This window comes from Saccopteryx leptura, chromosome 4, assembly GCF_036850995.1.
Source record: "Saccopteryx leptura isolate mSacLep1 chromosome 4, mSacLep1_pri_phased_curated, whole genome shotgun sequence".
In the NCBI taxonomy this organism is placed as follows: Eukaryota; Metazoa; Chordata; class Mammalia; order Chiroptera; family Emballonuridae; genus Saccopteryx; species Saccopteryx leptura.
The window spans coordinates 211,765,811-211,787,552 of NC_089506.1; positions in this window are offsets into that span (position 1 = coordinate 211,765,811).

Below are 21,742 nucleotides of genomic sequence, written 5' to 3' on the forward strand. Positions count from 1 at the left end.
TTTGTTCATAGTTTTTTTTATAGTCCAGCCGTCCAACGGTCTAAGGAACAGTGAACTGGCCCCCTATGTAAAAAGTTTGGGGACCCCTGCCTGAAACTAATACAATATTGTACATCAATTTTAATTGAAAAATAAATTTAAAAAATAATTTACACTACAATTTGTTTTTCCATCCATCAGTTGATAGACTCCTCGGTTTCCACATTTTGGCTATTGTGAGTAATGGTGAACAAACATCTGTTTGAATTTCTACTTTGACTTCTTTTGGGTATATACACAGCAGTGGAATTGCTGGATCCTATGATAATTTTATGTTTAATTTTTTGAGAAAACACCATATTGTTTTCCACAACAGCTGCACTACTACATTCACACAGCAAGTTGCGTAAGTGTTCCAATTTCTCCACATCCTCACCAACACTTGTTATTTTCTGTTTTTGTTTTGTTTTGTCTTTTGAATATATATATATCTCATCCTAATGAGTGTGAACTGATGTCTCACTATGGTTTTTCCTTATTCTTGGTGATGTTGAGCATCTTTTCATGTGTTTATTGGCTATTTGTATACCTTTGGAAAAAATGTCTATTTGAGTCCTTTGTCCATTTCTTAATTGAGTCATTTGTTTTCATGTTGTCAAGCCTCAGGATTTCTTTGTATAGTCTAGATATTAATCACTTACAGATAAATGATTTGCAAATATTTTCTCCCATTCTTTGGTTGCCTTTTACTTTATTGCTCTTTATGCATAAACATTTCAGTTTTTATGAAGATCAATTTATCTACTTTTTACTTTTGTCACTTGTTCTTATGGTGTCATATCTAAGAATATGTGTATCTAAGAAACTTCATAACTTTTTATGAAGTTTCCAAACTGTTTTTCCAAAGTGACTGCACCATTTTATAGTTTACCAGCAATGCATGAGCCCTGTTTTTCTATACCCTTGCCAATACTTCTAATTGTCAAGTTTTTTGGGTTTTTTTGTTTTTGTTTTTGTTTTTTTTTTGTATTTTTCTGAAGTTGGAAACCGAGAGGCAGTCAGACAGACTCCTGCATGCGCCCAACCGGGATCCACCCGGCATGCCCACCAGAGGGCGATGCTCTGCCCATCTGGGGCATTGCTCTGTTGCAACCAGGGCCATTCTAGCGCCTGAGGCAGAGGCCATGGAGCCATCCTCAGCGCCTGGGCCAACTTTGCTCCAATGGAGCCTCGGCTGCGGGAAGGGAAGAGAGAGACAGAAAAGAAGGAGAGGGTGAGGGGTGGAGAAGCAGATGGGCACTTTTCCTGTGTGCCCTGGCCGGGAATCAAACCTGGGACTCCTGCATGCCAGGCTGATGCTCTACCACTAAGCCAACCGGCCAGGGCCCACATTTATTTATTTATTTATTGACAGAGACAGAGAGTGAGAGAGAGGAATAGATAGGGACAGACAGACAGGAAGGGAGAGAGATGAGAAGCATCAATCATCAGTTTTTTGTTGTGACACCTTAGTTGTTCACTGATTGCTTTCTCATATGTGCCTTGACCGTGAGGCTACAGCAGACCGAGTAACCCCTTGCTCAAGCCAGCGACCTTTGGGCCAAGCTGGTGAGCTTTGCTCAAACCAGATGAGCCCGTGCTTAAGATGGTGACCTCAGGGTCTCGAACCTGGGTCCTTTGCATCCCAGTCCGACGCTCTATCCATTGCGCCACCGCCCGGTCAGGCATCAAACATTTGAAAAGTCAATTTTGTCTTGAAGAAATCTCCCCAGGTCCACCGGCTTCTTCAGCCAAACGGGCTGCCCTCCAGACCTGCTGTATAGCAACCACCCTGGGACCCCCTTTTACCTTCACTGAGGCAGCAAAATTCTAAGAATGACCCAATGAACCAGGCCCTAAGCTCCTTCCCTTGAGTCTGGACAGAACCTGTGACGACGATGAGATGTCACTTCTGTGATTATGTTACATTACACAGCAAAAAATGTTACAGGTGTGATTAAGGTGCGTAATAGGGAAGATTTTTCCAGGTGGGCCTGACCTAATCATTTAGCTCTTTATAAGCAAAGAGCTTTCCTTTGGACTGTGGTAGAAGAGGAAGTCAGAGCGATTCTGAGAGGGATTCAATGGGAGAGACTGTGACATTGTGATATAATAAGAATTATACATTTGGTCTTCCTCCTGGTTTCCAGTACTGAGCTCCTAAAACTCTTATAATTTCCTGAATGATAGGGGTAAGAGGATCATCTGTTGGTATTTGTAATAAGCCTCTTTCAGCCATACCTGAGTGTATGCTCATAAGGTGACTCTGGTTGGCCTCCTAGATAGTTTCAGGATGGGGGTTGCTTGAGGAACCTAACTTGTGGTTGGAGAGTTGGAACTTTAAGTCCCACCCCCACAACCTCTAGGGAGGGAGTAGGGGCTGGGGATGGAGTTAATCACTAATTGCCAATGATTTAATCAATCATGACTATGTAATGGAACCTCTATAAAAACCCTAAAAGAAGGGGTTTGAAGAGTTTCTGCATTGGTAACACATCATGTATTTTTACAATTGGCTGTTTTATTTGTATCTTTTATAATAAACTAGTAATAGTAATGTGTTCCCTGAATTCTATGAGTCATTATAGCAAATTATCCAACCCAAAAAGGAGGTCATGGAAACCCCTGATTTGTAGCCAATCAGATGCAAGTGTGGGTGACCTGGAGACCCAAGACTTGAGACTGACATCTGAGGAGGGCGCAGTCTTCTGAGACCGAGACCTTGATGTGTGATATCTATGATAACTCTGGGTAGTGTCAGAACTAAATCATAGGATACCCAGTCGGTGTCCATAGAGAAGTGAAGAACTGCTCAGTGTGGAAACACACACATTTGGTGTCAGAAGTGTTGTGAGTGGAGACAGTTTCCCTTTTGGGACGTTATCTGTTGCTGAGATGGAGAGAGCAAGGACCTAACAGTGGTCCCCTAGGAACTGACAAAAGCCAGCAAAACAATGGAGCCTACAGTTCTACAACCACAAGGGATCATATTCTGCCAATAACCAATTGATCTTGGGAGTGGATTCCTCCCTGATCCTCCAGGTAAGAATGCAGCTCAGTTAACACCCTGAATTCAGCCTTGAAAGGTCCCAGACAGAGAACCCAGCCAAACCCTCCCCTTGTCTCCTGACCTATGAAAATGGGAGGTCAGTGTGCATTGTTTGAAGCTGCTAAGTTTGTAGTAATTGTCACATAACAACAGAGAACAAATACACCCATTGGTGTGTGGGGGGGGGGCTTACTTCTCTCCTGAAAGCCTCTCATTTTACTGTATCCTCTGTCTTACTTATGGTTTACTCCTGGTTTAAGTTTGGCACAGCCACCAGCAGCTTCCAAAGAAAGATACATGGTAAGCCAATCTGTATGCCTAAATTGCCTTTATTCTATACTTACACTAAGTTGAAAGTTGGGCTGGGTATAGATTTCTAGGTTCAAAACCATTTTCCTCCAGAATTTTGAAAGTATTGCTTCCTGTCTTCTTGCTTCCAGTGTTGTGTTGCTGTTGAGAAGTCCATTGTCATTCTGATAGTTGGCTCTCTCTCCCTAAGTTTTTAGAATCTTCTATCTGTCTCAGTTTTTTTGAAATTACACAATGATGTCTCTTTTTTAAAAATTTTTATTCATTTATTCATTTTTTATGGAGACAGAGAGAGAGTCAGAGAGAGGGATAGACAGGGACAGACAGACAGGAACAGAGAGAGATGAGAAGCATCAATCATTAGTTTTTGCAACACCTTAGTTGTTCATTGATTGCTTTCTCATATGTGCCTTGACCGCGGGCCTTCAGCAGACCCCTTGCTGGAGCTAGCAAACTTGGGTTCAAGCTGGTGGGCTTTTGGTCAAACCAGATGAGCCCGCACTCAAGCTGGCGACCTCGGGGTCTCGAACCTGGGTCCTTGGCATCCCAGTCCGACACTCTATCCACTGCGCCACCGTCTGGTCAGGCACAATGCTGTCTCTTAGTTTGTGTTTCTTTTCATCCCTTAGGCTGGGAAGAGACACCCTGAGACGTGGGTAAGAGTGTTCTCTGTCCCGGGGTCCTCTTTGGCTATGCTCCAGCCATGCTTCTTTCAATAGCATAGAAAGTCCACTGGGCAACTTGGAGACCACACTCTCTCAGTAACGTAGGTACATACCTGGAAACCTGGAAGTCCTTGCCCAAATAGCCCAAAGTCCATTTCCAGGACTCAGTTGGTCTTTTTCTCTAGATCTGTCCTGAGAATAGGTCATACTACTGTTGTTTGCTTGTGCTCTGGAGTAGCCAAGAAACAGCTCTTTGTGGGAGTTAGGGATGGAGCTTAGAGTGTCCACATCTATGCCCCTGAGGCCCTTCATGGCGTGGGATAGATCCAGGAGTTGAAAAGAAAAGGGAGCCGGTGAAGGGATGTCAGCAGGGTCCAGAAACCCCCACCCTTCCATCTCCTGGAGCAGAACTCCAAAGAGCCTGAATATTCTATATTAGAACCTGGCCTTTCAGGTAGTTTTGAAGGTATATTTGTCAAGGCAGGAAGATAGAATATATTTTACTTATTAGCTTGTTAGCTTCATATATAACTTTAAAATATTTAGATATAGAGCATATTGGCCTTCATTAATACTCCTGGCCCAGACCAACTGTTGGGAGTGGGGTTGGCACAGACACTGGTGGATATCTGTTCATCTAGAAATTTGTGTCTATCCATTCTCAGCAATTATTTCTAGAGTTATTTCTTAAGTGTTTTTCTCTCTGCCACTTTCTCTATTCTGTCCTTCTGGAGCTCTGATTACTTGTGTGTTGGACTTTCTATGTAAGTTTTCTAATTTTCTTAGCTTTTCTTTCTTATTTTCTTTTTTTTTCTGTTTGTTTCCATCCTTCTCCTTTCCTTCTTTATTTTTTCCTCCTCCAACCTTTCCATTTAAAATTGTTTATTGCTACTATATATTTTTAGTTTCCAAAAGCTTTTAAAAGTTCTTTGAATGTTCCTTTTAAAAATGCAATTGCGCCTGACCAGGCAGTGGTGCAGTGGATAGAGCCTCAGACTGGGATGCAGAGGACCCAGGTTCGAGACCCCGAGGTCGCCAGCTTGAGCGCGGGCTCGTCTGGTTTGAGCAGAGCTCACCAGTTTGGACCCAAGGTCGCTGACTCGAGCAAGTGGTTACTCGGTCTGCTGTAGCCCCACGGTCAAGGCACATACGAGAAAGTGATCAATAAACAACTAAAGTGTTGCTACAAAAAAACTAATGATTGATGCTTCTCATCTCTCTCTGTTCCTGTCTGTCTGTCCCTATCTATCCCTCTATCTGACTCTCTCTCTGTCTCTGTAAAAAAAAAAAATGCAATTGCTTCTTTTTATTTAATATGCTTTTTTAATTTTCTCCCTGCATGGTCTCTGTTCCCCCCCAGGTTGTCCTTTTTTTACTATTATTTTTTGTTTGTTTCCTTGCTTGCTTTTTTTTATTTTTTAGATTTTATTTATTTATGTTCAGAGTGAGAAGAGAGAAGAGAGAAGGGAGCAGGAAGCATCAACTCCAGTATGTGCCTTGACCAGGCAAGCCTGGAGTTTCGAACCAGCGACCTCAGTGTTCCAGGTCGACGCTTTATCCACTGTGCCACCACAGGTCAGGCCTTGCTTGCTTTTCTTTTGGAGGTGGTGAAATTGTAAGATGTGTTTCTCAAATGTCTGACTATCCTTGACCACCCTTTCTTATTTGAGGGTGAGCCACTGAAAGGCAGATTGGAAGCTCTGTGGATACGGGAGGGCCTCGTCACACTCACTGCTCTCTATCTGGCTGGAATTATTGCAAGGAGAAGCCTAGCTGTGAACGTCTTTAGATCTGTTATCTTGGTCTGGTCAGAATCCTCAGAGAAGACCTCCCATCTCCTTACTGGATAGTCTGGGCCTGAATGCCACTGTCATGGGATCTGAGTCAAGGGAGAGCTGCTGGGAGTCTCTGTGTTTCTTTGTAAAATTGCATTTAATCTTTCTTTTTTAAGTATCTGACTTTTGCCCTTATAGCATCTGGTGTTCCTGAGTCCAGAGATCCTCTCTTTGGCCTTATCCAGCATCTGGCTTCTTTAACTTAATCGTGATATTTTAAAAATCCATTCACATCATAGCATATATCAATACTCTATTCCCCTTTATCGCTGAATAGTATTGAAATAGAAATATGCAATGGAAATACCCCATTTTGTCCATTCCTTTAAACTATTTCCAATTTAGGGCTATTTTGTACAATGCTGCTAGGCATTTGTCTGCAAGTTTGTATGTTTTCATCTCCACTGTTCATCGCCAGAACTTTTTCATCGCCCCACCCTGAAAATCTGTCCCTGTTAAACAATAACTCCCCACTTCCCCCTCCGTACAGGCCCTGGTAAGCACTAGTCTACCTTCTGTCTCTATGAACTTGATGCTCTAGCTACCTCGTATCAATGGACTCATACAGGATTTGTCCTTTTGCATTCAGCTGATCTCATTTGGCATAATGTCTTCAAGGTTCATTCATATTGTAGCATGGGTCAGAATTTTCTTCTTTTGTAAAACTGAATACAAAATTTTCAAATGTCTAGTCACTCTGTTAATACACCTGAAACCAGGTGTTCCCAGACTATGGCCCGCTGGGCCGCCTACGCATCCTATGCTCCTGGAGTACTGTATGTGGCAGCGCCACAAAGCGTGGCCTCGCTCACATACAGTACTACTTCCGGTGATGCGGGACGCACGCGTCACGGCTCCAGAAGCGTGTCACATCACTTGTTACAGCTAGCAGTGACAAATATGGAATCGGACATTGACCATCTCATTAGCCAAAAGCAGGCCCATAGTTCCCATTGAAATACTGGTCAGTTTGTTGATTTAAATTTACTTGTTCTTTATTTTAAATATTGTATTTGTTCCAGTTTTGTTTTTATACTTTAAAATAAGATATGTGCAGTGTGCATAGGGATTTGTTCATAGTTTTTTTTATAGTCCAGCCGTCCAACGGTCTAAGGAACAGTGAACTGGCCCCCTATGTAAAAAGTTTGGGGACCCCTGCCTGAAACTAATACAATATTGTACATCAATTTTAATTGAAAAATAAATTTAAAAAATAATTTACACTACAATTTGTTTTTCCATCCATCAGTTGATAGACTCCTCGGTTTCCACATTTTGGCTATTGTGAGTAATGGTGAACAAACATCTGTTTGAATTTCTACTTTGACTTCTTTTGGGTATATACACAGCAGTGGAATTGCTGGATCCTATGATAATTTTATGTTTAATTTTTTGAGAAAACACCATATTGTTTTCCACAACAGCTGCACTACTACATTCACACAGCAAGTTGCGTAAGTGTTCCAATTTCTCCACATCCTCACCAACACTTGTTATTTTCTGTTTTTGTTTTGTTTTGTCTTTTGAATATATATATATCTCATCCTAATGAGTGTGAACTGATGTCTCACTATGGTTTTTCCTTATTCTTGGTGATGTTGAGCATCTTTTCATGTGTTTATTGGCTATTTGTATACCTTTGGAAAAAATGTCTATTTGAGTCCTTTGTCCATTTCTTAATTGAGTCATTTGTTTTCATGTTGTCAAGCCTCAGGATTTCTTTGTATAGTCTAGATATTAATCACTTACAGATAAATGATTTGCAAATATTTTCTCCCATTCTTTGGTTGCCTTTTACTTTATTGCTCTTTATGCATAAACATTTCAGTTTTTATGAAGATCAATTTATCTACTTTTTACTTTTGTCACTTGTTCTTATGGTGTCATATCTAAGAATATGTGTATCTAAGAAACTTCATAACTTTTTATGAAGTTTCCAAACTGTTTTTCCAAAGTGACTGCACCATTTTATAGTTTACCAGCAATGCATGAGCCCTGTTTTTCTATACCCTTGCCAATACTTCTAATTGTCAAGTTTTTTGGGTTTTTTTGTTTTTGTTTTTGTTTTTTTTTTTGTATTTTTCTGAAGTTGGAAACCGAGAGGCAGTCAGACAGACTCCTGCATGCGCCCAACCGGGATCCACCCGGCATGCCCACCAGAGGGCGATGCTCTGCCCATCTGGGGCATTGCTCTGTTGCAACCAGGGCCATTCTAGCGCCTGAGGCAGAGGCCATGGAGCCATCCTCAGCGCCTGGGCCAACTTTGCTCCAATGGAGCCTCGGCTGCGGGAAGGGAAGAGAGAGACAGAAAAGAAGGAGAGGGTGAGGGGTGGAGAAGCAGATGGGCACTTTTCCTGTGTGCCCTGGCCGGGAATCAAACCTGGGACTCCTGCATGCCAGGCTGATGCTCTACCACTAAGCCAACCGGCCAGGGCCCACATTTATTTATTTATTTATTGACAGAGACAGAGAGTGAGAGAGAGGAATAGATAGGGACAGACAGACAGGAAGGGAGAGAGATGAGAAGCATCAATCATCAGTTTTTTGTTGTGACACCTTAGTTGTTCACTGATTGCTTTCTCATATGTGCCTTGACCGTGAGGCTACAGCAGACCGAGTAACCCCTTGCTCAAGCCAGCGACCTTTGGGCCAAGCTGGTGAGCTTTGCTCAAACCAGATGAGCCCGTGCTTAAGATGGTGACCTCAGGGTCTCGAACCTGGGTCCTTTGCATCCCAGTCCGACGCTCTATCCATTGCGCCACCGCCCGGTCAGGCATCAAACATTTGAAAAGTCAATTTTGTCTTGAAGAAATCTCCCCAGGTCCACCGGCTTCTTCAGCCAAACGGGCTGCCCTCCAGACCTGCTGTATAGCAACCACCCTGGGACCCCCTTTTACCTTCACTGAGGCAGCAAAATTCTAAGAATGACCCAATGAACCAGGCCCTAAGCTCCTTCCCTTGAGTCTGGACAGAACCTGTGACGACGATGAGATGTCACTTCTGTGATTATGTTACATTACACAGCAAAAAATGTTACAGGTGTGATTAAGGTGCGTAATAGGGAAGATTTTTCCAGGTGGGCCTGACCTAATCATTTAGCTCTTTATAAGCAAAGAGCTTTCCTTTGGACTGTGGTAGAAGAGGAAGTCAGAGCGATTCTGAGAGGGATTCAATGGGAGAGACTGTGACATTGTGATATAATAAGAATTATACATTTGGTCTTCCTCCTGGTTTCCAGTACTGAGCTCCTAAAACTCTTATAATTTCCTGAATGATAGGGGTAAGAGGATCATCTGTTGGTATTTGTAATAAGCCTCTTTCAGCCATACCTGAGTGTATGCTCATAAGGTGACTCTGGTTGGCCTCCTAGATAGTTTCAGGATGGGGGTTGCTTGAGGAACCTAACTTGTGGTTGGAGAGTTGGAACTTTAAGTCCCACCCCCACAACCTCTAGGGAGGGAGTAGGGGCTGGGGATGGAGTTAATCACTAATTGCCAATGATTTAATCAATCATGACTATGTAATGGAACCTCTATAAAAACCCTAAAAGAAGGGGTTTGAAGAGTTTCTGCATTGGTAACACATCATGTATTTTTACAATTGGCTGTTTTATTTGTATCTTTTATAATAAACTAGTAATAGTAATGTGTTCCCTGAATTCTATGAGTCATTATAGCAAATTATCCAACCCAAAAAGGAGGTCATGGAAACCCCTGATTTGTAGCCAATCAGATGCAAGTGTGGGTGACCTGGAGACCCAAGACTTGAGACTGACATCTGAGGAGGGCGCAGTCTTCTGAGACCGAGACCTTGATGTGTGATATCTATGATAACTCTGGGTAGTGTCAGAACTAAATCATAGGATACCCAGTCGGTGTCCATAGAGAAGTGAAGAACTGCTCAGTGTGGAAACACACACATTTGGTGTCAGAAGTGTTGTGAGTGGAGACAGTTTCCCTTTTGGGACGTTATCTGTTGCTGAGATGGAGAGAGCAAGGACCTAACAGTGGTCCCCTAGGAACTGACAAAAGCCAGCAAAACAATGGAGCCTACAGTTCTACAACCACAAGGGATCATATTCTGCCAATAACCAATTGATCTTGGGAGTGGATTCCTCCCTGATCCTCCAGGTAAGAATGCAGCTCAGTTAACACCCTGAATTCAGCCTTGAAAGGTCCCAGACAGAGAACCCAGCCAAACCCTCCCCTTGTCTCCTGACCTATGAAAATGGGAGGTCAGTGTGCATTGTTTGAAGCTGCTAAGTTTGTAGTAATTGTCACATAACAACAGAGAACAAATACACCCATTGGTGTGTGGGGGGGGGCTTACTTCTCTCCTGAAAGCCTCTCATTTTACTGTATCCTCTGTCTTACTTATGGTTTACTCCTGGTTTAAGTTTGGCACAGCCACCAGCAGCTTCCAAAGAAAGATACATGGTAAGCCAATCTGTATGCCTAAATTGCCTTTATTCTATACTTACACTAAGTTGAAAGTTGGGCTGGGTATAGATTTCTAGGTTCAAAACCATTTTCCTCCAGAATTTTGAAAGTATTGCTTCCTGTCTTCTTGCTTCCAGTGTTGTGTTGCTGTTGAGAAGTCCATTGTCATTCTGATAGTTGGCTCTCTCTCCCTAAGTTTTTAGAATCTTCTATCTGTCTCAGTTTTTTGAAATTACACAATGATGTCTCTTTTTTAAAAATTTTTATTCATTTATTCATTTTTTATGGAGACAGAGAGAGAGTCAGAGAGAGGGATAGACAGGGACAGACAGACAGGAACAGAGAGAGATGAGAAGCATCAATCATTAGTTTTTGCAACACCTTAGTTGTTCATTGATTGCTTTCTCATATGTGCCTTGACCGCGGGCCTTCAGCAGACCCCTTGCTGGAGCTAGCAAACTTGGGTTCAAGCTGGTGGGCTTTTGGTCAAACCAGATGAGCCCGCACTCAAGCTGGCGACCTCGGGGTCTCGAACCTGGGTCCTTGGCATCCCAGTCCGACACTCTATCCACTGCGCCACCGTCTGGTCAGGCACAATGCTGTCTCTTAGTTTGTGTTTCTTTTCATCCCTTAGGCTGGGAAGAGACACCCTGAGACGTGGGTAAGAGTGTTCTCTGTCCCGGGGTCCTCTTTGGCTATGCTCCAGCCATGCTTCTTTCAATAGCATAGAAAGTCCACTGGGCAACTTGGAGACCACACTCTCTCAGTAACGTAGGTACATACCTGGAAACCTGGAAGTCCTTGCCCAAATAGCCCAAAGTCCATTTCCAGGACTCAGTTGGTCTTTTTCTCTAGATCTGTCCTGAGAATAGGTCATACTACTGTTGTTTGCTTGTGCTCTGGAGTAGCCAAGAAACAGCTCTTTGTGGGAGTTAGGGATGGAGCTTAGAGTGTCCACATCTATGCCCCTGAGGCCCTTCATGGCGTGGGATAGATCCAGGAGTTGAAAAGAAAAGGGAGCCGGTGAAGGGATGTCAGCAGGGTCCAGAAACCCCCACCCTTCCATCTCCTGGAGCAGAACTCCAAAGAGCCTGAATATTCTATATTAGAACCTGGCCTTTCAGGTAGTTTTGAAGGTATATTTGTCAAGGCAGGAAGATAGAATATATTTTACTTATTAGCTTGTTAGCTTCATATATAACTTTAAAATATTTAGATATAGAGCATATTGGCCTTCATTAATACTCCTGGCCCAGACCAACTGTTGGGAGTGGGGTTGGCACAGACACTGGTGGATATCTGTTCATCTAGAAATTTGTGTCTATCCATTCTCAGCAATTATTTCTAGAGTTATTTCTTAAGTGTTTTTCTCTCTGCCACTTTCTCTATTCTGTCCTTCTGGAGCTCTGATTACTTGTGTGTTGGACTTTCTATGTAAGTTTTCTAATTTTCTTAGCTTTTCTTTCTTATTTTCTTTTTTTTTCTGTTTGTTTCCATCCTTCTCCTTTCCTTCTTTATTTTTTCCTCCTCCAACCTTTCCATTTAAAATTGTTTATTGCTACTATATATTTTTAGTTTCCAAAAGCTTTTAAAAGTTCTTTGAATGTTCCTTTTAAAAATGCAATTGCGCCTGACCAGGCAGTGGTGCAGTGGATAGAGCCTCAGACTGGGATGCAGAGGACCCAGGTTCGAGACCCCGAGGTCGCCAGCTTGAGCGCGGGCTCGTCTGGTTTGAGCAGAGCTCACCAGTTTGGACCCAAGGTCGCTGACTCGAGCAAGTGGTTACTCGGTCTGCTGTAGCCCCACGGTCAAGGCACATACGAGAAAGTGATCAATAAACAACTAAAGTGTTGCTACAAAAAAACTAATGATTGATGCTTCTCATCTCTCTCTGTTCCTGTCTGTCTGTCCCTATCTATCCCTCTATCTGACTCTCTCTCTGTCTCTGTAAAAAAAAAAAATGCAATTGCTTCTTTTTATTTAATATGCTTTTTTAATTTTCTCCCTGCATGGTCTCTGTTCCCCCCCAGGTTGTCCTTTTTTTACTATTATTTTTTGTTTGTTTCCTTGCTTGCTTTTTTTTATTTTTTAGATTTTATTTATTTATGTTCAGAGTGAGAAGAGAGAAGAGAGAAGGGAGCAGGAAGCATCAACTCCAGTATGTGCCTTGACCAGGCAAGCCTGGAGTTTCGAACCAGCGACCTCAGTGTTCCAGGTCGACGCTTTATCCACTGTGCCACCACAGGTCAGGCCTTGCTTGCTTTTCTTTTGGAGGTGGTGAAATTGTAAGATGTGTTTCTCAAATGTCTGACTATCCTTGACCACCCTTTCTTATTTGAGGGTGAGCCACTGAAAGGCAGATTGGAAGCTCTGTGGATACGGGAGGGCCTCGTCACACTCACTGCTCTCTATCTGGCTGGAATTATTGCAAGGAGAAGCCTAGCTGTGAACGTCTTTAGATCTGTTATCTTGGTCTGGTCAGAATCCTCAGAGAAGACCTCCCATCTCCTTACTGGATAGTCTGGGCCTGAATGCCACTGTCATGGGATCTGAGTCAAGGGAGAGCTGCTGGGAGTCTCTGTGTTTCTTTGTAAAATTGCATTTAATCTTTCTTTTTTAAGTATCTGACTTTTGCCCTTATAGCATCTGGTGTTCCTGAGTCCAGAGATCCTCTCTTTGGCCTTATCCAGCATCTGGCTTCTTTAACTTAATCGTGATATTTTAAAAATCCATTCACATCATAGCATATATCAATACTCTATTCCCCTTTATCGCTGAATAGTATTGAAATAGAAATATGCAATGGAAATACCCCATTTTGTCCATTCCTTTAAACTATTTCCAATTTAGGGCTATTTTGTACAATGCTGCTAGGCATTTGTCTGCAAGTTTGTATGTTTTCATCTCCACTGTTCATCGCCAGAACTTTTTCATCGCCCCACCCTGAAAATCTGTCCCTGTTAAACAATAACTCCCCACTTCCCCCTCCGTACAGGCCCTGGTAAGCACTAGTCTACCTTCTGTCTCTATGAACTTGATGCTCTAGCTACCTCGTATCAATGGACTCATACAGGATTTGTCCTTTTGCATTCAGCTGATCTCATTTGGCATAATGTCTTCAAGGTTCATTCATATTGTAGCATGGGTCAGAATTTTCTTCTTTTGTAAAACTGAATACAAAATTTTCAAATGTCTAGTCACTCTGTTAATACACCTGAAACCAGGTGTTCCCAGACTATGGCCCGCTGGGCCGCCTACGCATCCTATGCTCCTGGAGTACTGTATGTGGCAGCGCCACAAAGCGTGGCCTCGCTCACATACAGTACTACTTCCGGTGATGCGGGACGCACGCGTCACGGCTCCAGAAGCGTGTCACATCACTTGTTACAGCTAGCAGTGACAAATATGGAATCGGACATTGACCATCTCATTAGCCAAAAGCAGGCCCATAGTTCCCATTGAAATACTGGTCAGTTTGTTGATTTAAATTTACTTGTTCTTTATTTTAAATATTGTATTTGTTCCAGTTTTGTTTTTATACTTTAAAATAAGATATGTGCAGTGTGCATAGGGATTTGTTCATAGTTTTTTTTATAGTCCAGCCGTCCAACGGTCTAAGGAACAGTGAACTGGCCCCCTATGTAAAAAGTTTGGGGACCCCTGCCTGAAACTAATACAATATTGTACATCAATTTTAATTGAAAAATAAATTTAAAAAATAATTTACACTACAATTTGTTTTTCCATCCATCAGTTGATAGACTCCTCGGTTTCCACATTTTGGCTATTGTGAGTAATGGTGAACAAACATCTGTTTGAATTTCTACTTTGACTTCTTTTGGGTATATACACAGCAGTGGAATTGCTGGATCCTATGATAATTTTATGTTTAATTTTTTGAGAAAACACCATATTGTTTTCCACAACAGCTGCACTACTACATTCACACAGCAAGTTGCGTAAGTGTTCCAATTTCTCCACATCCTCACCAACACTTGTTATTTTCTGTTTTTGTTTTGTTTTGTCTTTTGAATATATATATATCTCATCCTAATGAGTGTGAACTGATGTCTCACTATGGTTTTTCCTTATTCTTGGTGATGTTGAGCATCTTTTCATGTGTTTATTGGCTATTTGTATACCTTTGGAAAAAATGTCTATTTGAGTCCTTTGTCCATTTCTTAATTGAGTCATTTGTTTTCATGTTGTCAAGCCTCAGGATTTCTTTGTATAGTCTAGATATTAATCACTTACAGATAAATGATTTGCAAATATTTTCTCCCATTCTTTGGTTGCCTTTTACTTTATTGCTCTTTATGCATAAACATTTCAGTTTTTATGAAGATCAATTTATCTACTTTTTACTTTTGTCACTTGTTCTTATGGTGTCATATCTAAGAATATGTGTATCTAAGAAACTTCATAACTTTTTATGAAGTTTCCAAACTGTTTTTCCAAAGTGACTGCACCATTTTATAGTTTACCAGCAATGCATGAGCCCTGTTTTTCTATACCCTTGCCAATACTTCTAATTGTCAAGTTTTTTGGGTTTTTTTGTTTTTGTTTTTGTTTTTTTTTTGTATTTTTCTGAAGTTGGAAACCGAGAGGCAGTCAGACAGACTCCTGCATGCGCCCAACCGGGATCCACCCGGCATGCCCACCAGAGGGCGATGCTCTGCCCATCTGGGGCATTGCTCTGTTGCAACCAGGGCCATTCTAGCGCCTGAGGCAGAGGCCATGGAGCCATCCTCAGCGCCTGGGCCAACTTTGCTCCAATGGAGCCTCGGCTGCGGGAAGGGAAGAGAGAGACAGAAAAGAAGGAGAGGGTGAGGGGTGGAGAAGCAGATGGGCGCTTCTCCTGTATGCCCTGGCCGGGAATCGAACCCGGGACTTCTGCATGCCAGGCCAACGCTCTACCACTGAGCCAACCGGCCAGGGACAAGTTTTTTTTCTTTTTGTTTATTATAGCCATTCCGGTGGGTATGAATTATTTCTTGTGGCTTTAATTTGCATTTCCCTAATGATTAATGATTTTGAGTATGTACTCTTTTTTTTTTTTTTTTCTGAAGCTAGAAATGGGGAGAGACAGACAGACTCCCGCATGCGCCCAACCGGGATCCACCCGGCACACCCACCAGGGGGCGACGCTCTGCCCACCAGGGGGCGATGCTCTACCCCTCCGGGGTGTCGCTCTGCCGCGACCAGAGCTACTCTAGCGCCTGGGGCAGAGGCCAAGGAGCCATCCCCAGCGCCCGGGCCATCTTTGCTCCAATGGAGCCTTGGCTGCGGGAGGGAAAGAGAGAGACAGAGAGGAAGGAGAAGGGGAGGGGTGGAGAAGCAAATGGGCGCTTCTCCTGTGTGCCCTGGCCGGGAATCGAACCCGGGACTTCTACATGCCAGGCTGACACTCTACCACTGAGCCAACCGGCCAGGGCCGAGTATGTACTCATTTGCTATTTATATATAAATATTTTCTTTGGTGAAGATCTAATCAAATTTTTTTTCCATTTTTGTTTTTAAGTGAGAGGAGTAGAGATAGTTTGACAAACTCCTGCAAGTGCCCACACCAGGGTCCACCTAGCAACCCCAACTGGGGCTGATGCTTGAATTAACCAAGCTATTTTTAACACCTGAACCTGACATGCTAGGACCGACCAAGCTATCCTCAGAACCCAGGGAGACACTCAAACCAATCAAGCTACTGGCTGTGGGAGGGGAAGAGAGAGAGAAGGGGGAGAGGGAGGAGGAGAGAAGCAGATGGTCACTTCTCTTGTGTTCCCTGGCTGGAATTGAACCTGGGACATCCATACACCAATTCCAAGCTCCATCCACTGACCCAAGTGGCCAGGCTTTCCCCCCATTTTTTGATTGGACTATTGATTTTCTTATTTAATTGTAAAATTTCTTTATATATTCTGGATACAAGTTCTTTTTTTTTCTTTTTCTTTTTTTTTTTTAAGAGAGAGAGACAGGAAGGGAGGGAAAGAGGGGAAGGAGAGAAATAGGAAGCATCAACTCGTAGTTGTTTTACTTTAGTTGTTTAGTAGTTGCTTCACTTTAGTTGTTTAATTGCTTCTCATATGTGTCTTGACCAGAGGGCTCAAGCTGTGCAAGTGACCCCTTGCTCAAGCCAGCGACCTCATGGTTTCAAATGAGGGCCTAATGCTCAATCCACTAATCCCGGGCTAATGCTCAATCCACTGAGCCATCACCAGTCAGGCTGGATACACATCCTTTAACAGATATTTGTGGCTGGTTGCTCAGTGGATACAGCATTGACCTGGCATGTGGACGTCCTGGGTTCTATTTCTGGTCAGGACACACAGGAGAAATGAACAACTGCTTCTCCTCACTTCCCTCTCCTTCCCCTCCCACAGCCAGTGGCTCGATTGGTTTGAATGTTGGCCCTAGGTGCTGAGGATAGCTTGGTTGGTCTGAGTACATCAGCCTCAGGTGCTAAAAATAGCTCGGTACTCAAGCATCAACTGGGACATCAGCCCCAGATGGGGTTGCAGGGGTAGATCATGGTAGGTTGCATGCGGGAGTCTGTCTCACTATCTCCTCTCATCTCACCTAAAAAATAAAAATAAATTAAAAAAAAAAAAAGATATGTGTTTTGGAAAGATTCTTTCCAGTGTGTTACTTGCCTTTCTTTCTTTCTTTCTTTCTTTCTTTCTTTCTTTCTTTCTTTCTTTCTTTCTTTCTTTCTTTCTTTCTTTCTTTCTTTCTTTCTTTCTTTTTTGAAAGGAGGGGAGGCAGAGACAGTTTCCCAACCAGGATCCACCTGGCAAGCTCATGAGGGGGCGATTTTCTGCCCATCTGGGGCATTGCTCCATTGCAACTGGAGTCATTTTTTAGAGCCTGATGTGGAGGACATGGAGCCATCCTCAGTGTCCAGGGCCAACTTGCTACAATCAAGCCATGGCTGCAGAAGAGGAGGAGAAGAGAGAGAAAGAGAGAAGCGAGAGGGGGAAGGATGAAGAAGCAGATGCACACTTCTCCTGTGTGCTCTGACCAGAAATCGAACCCAGGACATCCACATGCCATGCTGACGCTCTAACATTGAGCCAACTGGCCAGGGCTGCTTTTCTGTTTTCTTAATGGTGTCTTTTGAAGAACAAAAGATTTACATTTTGATGAGATCTAATTGCTCAATATATTTCTTTTATGTATTATGCTTTTGTTGTCATATATAAGAACTTTTTGACTAATAGACAAAGGTCACACATTTTTTATCCCATTTTTCTTCTGAAAGTTTTATTGAATATATTTCTTATTAAATTAAAAAAAAATTTATTGGGCCCTGGCCAGTTGGCTCAATGGTAGAGCATTGGCCTGGCATGTGGAAGTCCCAGGTTAGATTCCTAGTCAGGGCACACAGGAGAAGTGACCATCTGCTTCTCTACCCCTCCCTGTCTCCCTTCTCTCTCTCTATTTCTCTCTTCTTCTCCTGCAGCCATGGCTCAGTTGGAGCAAGTTGGCCCTGGGCGCTGAAGAAGGCTCCCTGGCCTTGCCTCAGGAGCTAAAATAGCTCAGTTGCCAAGCAACGGAGCAATGGCACCAGATGGACAGAGCACTGGCCAAAAGAGGGCTTTCTGGGTGTATCCCAGTCGGGGCACATGTGGGAGTCTGTCTCTTCGCATCCCCGCCTCTCACTTAAGAAGAAAAAAAATTTTTTTAATTAAATTCATTTAAAGATACTTCAGGGAAAGAAGAAGAATATGGCATGGTGTGAATAAGTGTTAAATCTAGGTAACAGGTGAATGGGAATTCATTATACTGTTTATAGGTTTGGAATTTTTTATAATAAATATATCTTTTTAGTATCATTTTATTAGGGTATTTTGAGGGAGTAGAACTAAATGCTTATATTTGCCACCTTCAAGTAGAGGTCTTATATGGATATGCACATATTTGATTGTTATGCCTTTCTAATGAGTTGAACCTTTAATTATTACAAAATGTTACTCTTTTTTTCTGGTGATAATTTGTGTCTTGAAATCTACATATTTTATCTGACATTAATATAACTGCTGCAGCCTATATCTACTGCTTGTATGATATGTCTTTTCCCATCCATTTACTTTTAACCTGTGTCTTTGTATTTATTTATTTATTTTTATTTTTTTGTATTTTTCTGAAGTTGGAAACAGGGAGGCAGTCAGACTCCCGCATGCGCCCGACTGGATTCCACCTGATTTGCCCACCAGGGGGCGATGCTCTCCCCATCTGGGGCCTTGCTCTGTTGCAACCAGAGCCATTGTAGCACCTGAGGCAGAGGCCATAGAGCCATCCTCAGTGCCCAAGCCAACCCAACTTTGCTCCAATGGAGCCTTGGCTGCAGGAGGGGAAGAGAGAGACAGAGAGGAAGGAGAGGGGGAGGGGTGGAGAAGCAGATGGGCACTTCTCCTGTGTGCCCTGGCCGGGAATCGAACCTGGGACTCCTGCACGCCAGGCCGATGCTCTACCACTGAGCCAACCGGCTAGGGCCTTCTGTCTTTGTATTTAAAGTCAGTCATTCATAGACAGCAGTGGGTTTTGCTATAAAAAAATTTATTTTAATAATTTTTACCTTTTAATCAGACTGTTGAGCTCATTGACATATAATTATTTATGTGGTTGAATTTAGGTTTACCATCTCACCATCTGGTTGCTGTTTGACCTATTTTTGTTCCAGTGTTCCTTTTTCCCTGCCTTAGTTTGCATTATTTGAATATATTTAACAATACTTCTGTGCAATATTTCTTTAGTAATTGCTCTAGAGATTGCAATGTACATTCTTAATTTTTCCAAGTCTACTTAATGCTAATATACTACTGCTGCACCAGAAACATAGAAACCTTATAACTATACAGATCCGTTTACTCCCTACACCATCCTTTATGCTATCGTTGTCATATATATTACATATATCTACATCTATTGTCATGTATATTATATCTACATCTGTTGTATGAATCAGTTTACTCTTTTTTGTGTGTATGACAGAGAGAGAGAGAAAGAGATAGAGAGAGGGAGAAATAGAGACAGACAGCCAGGAAGGGAGAAAGATGAGAAGTATCAATGCTTTGTTGTAGCACCTTAGTTGTTCATTGATTGCTTTCTCATATGTGCCTCGATGAAGGGGTGGGGGGCTCCAGCAGAGCGAAAGACCCCTTGCTCAAGTCAGTGACCTTGGGCTCAAGCCAGTAACCTTGGGCTTCAATCCAGCGACCTTTGGCCTTACATCAGCGACAACGATGTCACGTCTATGATCCCACATTCAAGCCGGCGAGCCTACGCTCAAGCCAGTGACCTTAGGGTTTTGAACCTGGATCCTCTGCATCCCAGTCAGACACACTATCCACTGCGCCACTGCCTGGTCAGGCATCAATTTACTCTTTATCACATCTTTTATGCTATAGTTGTCATATATATTATATCTGTGTCCACTGTAAACTTTACAATCCAGTTCTTTAACTTTTGCTTTAAACAGTTATATGCATTTTAACAAAATTAACAAGGAAAATATTATTTTTTAATCTTTTTTTTATTTTTAAGACTTTATTTAATTTTTAGAGAGAAGAGAGAGAGAGAGAGAGGGAGAAGGGGGGAGGAGCAGGAAGCATCAACTCCCATATGTGCCTTGACCAGGCAGGCCCAGGGTTTCGAAACTGGCAACTTCAGTGTTCCAGGTCGACGCTTTATCCCACTGCGCCACCACAGGTCAGGCCAAAAATATTATTTTACATTTACCCTCATATCTATATTTACCATTTCCAATGTTGGTTGTTTCTTTCGTAAAAATTTTATATCCAGGTAGTATACAGGTATTGATCAACTTACTACCTATGCAACTTAACGATCATTCGACTTAACGCCCACAATCGCTAGCCACGACTGCTCCGTGTCTGGCAGCGCAAGCATTGCCCAGCTGAGCATCCGACAGTGTGGACCAGCTTCCGGCAGCACTACCATCTCCACGTGCACCATTTCAACTGTTATCCCAGACTCGGTACAATAATGAAAGAAAATTATAATAAAATGTGACTTAAAGATTTTTATAACATCATTTCACAGTACTGTACATATAGCCTACTCAATTTATGACTAAATCATGTTACAACCAGTCTGTCGGAACCAATCGTGGTCGTAAGTTGAGCACTAGCTGTAATTTCTCTTCAGTCCTTATAAAAAGAACTTCCTTTTGCATTTCTATGGCAAAGGTTTGCTGGCAATAGAGTCTCTTAATTTTATCTGAAAATGTCTTTTTACCTTAAATATTGAGGGAGATTTCTCACTGGACACAAATTTTGGGTTAGTAGATTTTATTTCCTCTTAAAATTGTAAAGGTATTGTTTCATTGTGCTCTGGCCTCCATTGTTTCTTGTTTCTTTTCTTGTTTATGTTTAATTAATTTTTTACTTTCAATTACAGTTGAAATACAATATTATATTACTTTTATGTGTACAACTTAGAGATTAGACATTATATAACTTACTAAGTGGTCATCCTGATGAGTCTCGTGCCCATCTGACACCACACATCATCTTTAGGATGTTATTGACCATATTTTCTATGCTGTACTTTACATCCCCATTGACTGTTCTGTAACCAACTTGTACTTCTTAATCCCTTCACCTTTTTTACCCATTCCCCCAACCCTCCTCTCATTGGACAACTGTCAAAATGTCCTCTGTATCTATGAGTCTGTTTCTGTTCTGCTTGTTTATTTTGATTTTTAGATACAATTGTTGATACATATGCATTTATTGCCATTTTATTGTTTATATTTATGAACTTTGTTTCTTCCTCTGCTTCTTTTTTTTTATAATCAATTTTTAATTTGACATAACTTTTACAGGTACTTAAAATATTTTTATGTGCCCAACCGGCTCTTTGTAGATAATGAAAAGATTTTTTTTTTTTTACAAATAAATTTTTATTTTAATGGGGTGACATCAACAAATCAGTGTACATATATTCAAAGAAAACATGTCCAGGTTATCTTGTCATTCAATTCTGTTGCATACCCATCACCCAAAGTCAGATTGTTCTCCGTCACCTTCTATCTAGTTTTCTTTGTGCCCCTCCCCTCCCCCTCTCCCTTCTTCCCTCCCCCCGCCCCCCCGTAACCACCACACTCTTGTCCGTGTCTCTTAGTCTTGTTTTTATGTCCCATCAATGTATGGAATCCTGCAGTTCTTGTTTTTTTCTGATTTACTTATTTCACTTCGTATAATGTTATCAAGATCCCACCATTTTGTTGTAAGTGATCCGATGTCATCATTTCTTATGGCTGAATAGTATACCATGGTGTATATGTGCCATATATTTTTTATCTAGTCTTCTATTTTTTTTTACAGTGATTAAAGCCTTTAAGCAAACTCTTGGCCAATACAGCAAGAATCCATAAAAGAGTAGTGTCCTTAACATGTTCACCAAGTC